Raw genomic sequence first — 2,158 nt, forward strand, 5'->3', positions numbered from 1 at the left:
TAACTGGATAGTCGAGAGGGCATCCAGAGTTGTATTCAAAACTACTGCTTAATAATAGAAAACCCTTAGAGCTGCTGCAGCGGTTTTCCCACATTAAGTTTTTTCCGGGGTCGTTTGTCCAAAAATAACGGTATCCGTTGTGTGTTTGTCTCATATTTCGTTCAGTTTATGATCTGTATGTCAGTGTAGTCTGCAGTAGTGTTTTTCGTCACTATTTATAAATTAAATAACTTGTTGAATGTAATAACAAGTAGGAGATGATAAACTAGTGATTGTAGTAGGATTTATGATGTGTAGATTCAGAAATTTTCACATGGTATTAGAGCGTTGCAGATCATAGGACATTGAAGACATCAGCCAGGAGATCTAGTGAATTTGCTGCAGAAAAGCAGTTGTCCCGAGTGACAGTGTTGTTCCAAAGGCAGAGGAACAACTAAAGGAGTAACGAAGAGCCAAAGAAGTGATGCAGAGGCTCACGCAGTGCCTGCATCAGTATTTTGAGCCTATAGAGGGTGACACCGTACCTGAAAGGAGCTCACGTAGTGACTGTGTTAGCTCTTTGGGCTAGCGCAGAGTCGGAGAGGCTCGAATCAGTCAGTTGTCGGGGCTGGAGGAGCAGTGCAGATTCGATCTGAAGAACTGAAGCCTGGTAGGACACTGTTGCTGTTGGTGCAGAACAATACCTGTGGAGACAAAGCCTAGGTAGAGGGAGTCACTACCTTGACAGATTTCTAGCTAAAGAAATCTAGATCCGGGTTGCTGAACAACAACAATGGAGGATTGGAGAGGAGTGATTCGACATTTGGCGGGAGGATTTTCGTGAATAAAATAAGGACTCAGAGGGAGTCTAGAGGAGCTTGTTCCTTAGAGGATTTCAAGCATCGAAGAAATCCATATCTGAGTCTTGTTGGATTAGCAGGAGGGGGAGAAAAGAACTAGTCCTACATTTGGTTGAGCAAAGATGGCAGTCAATGGACTGAGGGATCATGACAGATTGGATGGAGCATCCAATTTTGTCATTTGGAAGGCCAGGATCCTAGTAGTCCTAAACAAGAATCGCATCAAGGACTATGCCTTGAAGGTAGTTGTTGTTTCAGTCGATGTTGATCCACTGAAGAAGTACGAGGAGGCCCAGGCGTGGGCTAAATGCATGATTCTAGACGGGGTCAAAGATCATGTGGTCCCACAATTGCTCAGAAGGAAACAACAAGGGAGATGTGGGAGACACTAACCACCTTGTACTAAGGGAATTTTGTTCAACGAAAGATGCTATTGGAGAATAAGATGAGACAGTACCATATGCAGAAGGGAGAAGCGATCGATCCCTTCCTCCTCAGGTTGCAAGGGATTCGAGACCAGCTGACTTTTGTGGGGTCTACACCAGATCTTGAGTTCATGGTCAGGACTGCCCTGAATGCAGTCACCGAACACTGGGAGACATTTGTCTAGAGTATCTTCGGCAGAGCTTCTCTCCCCAACTGGGAGGAGATGTGGGCAGCTCTTCGACAAGAAGAGATCAAGATGCTGACTTGTTGATTTGTGGTAGCATCAGATGTGCTCTAGCCATGAAATTTGGTGGAGAGGTTGGGGCACATGAGATCTTCAATACTTAGAAAGGGTTTGGGAAAATTCTAAACAGTTCAGGAGATATTAAAATAATTAATATTTTTAATGGAGTTTCTAAGTCTAAACTTAGGGAAATTAAAATATTAATGTAGATTAACATAAAACTGTGTTAGAATGGTCCAAAAGACATGGATCAAGCCGAATCTAATCTTAGCTGTTGATTAGGGACTTAATCTCGGTTGTTGATATGTCAACAAAAAAAGTATAAGAGGGGGCTTGAGGGTCACTTGGAGATCACACCAGATGATCAGTCATTCTATTCTCTAGAGCGGAGTTTGCTAAGAGAGATAGAATCAGTGATCGAAGTTGCAGCTAAGGGGCAGTGAGTACAGAGAGACAGAGAGGCAAAGATAGTGCTGGGAGATCAGCGCAGGAGCTAGAGAGAGTGATGCAGTAGTAGCTAGGGCTCACGCAGGGCCACTCAAAGGCAGCCAGGAGTTACGTAGTGCTTCAGAGAGGCCAACGTAGCTGACGCAGAGGGCTAGAATGCTGACACAGGCCCATTCAGGGTGACGGAGGGCTAGCGCTGGAC

The sequence above is a fragment of the Pinus tabuliformis genome, chromosome 6 (genome assembly GCF_031772625.1).
Source record: "Pinus tabuliformis cultivar Carrire ecotype Pingquan chromosome 6, CPIR1, whole genome shotgun sequence".
NCBI lineage: Eukaryota > Viridiplantae > Streptophyta > Pinopsida > Pinales > Pinaceae > Pinus > Pinus tabuliformis.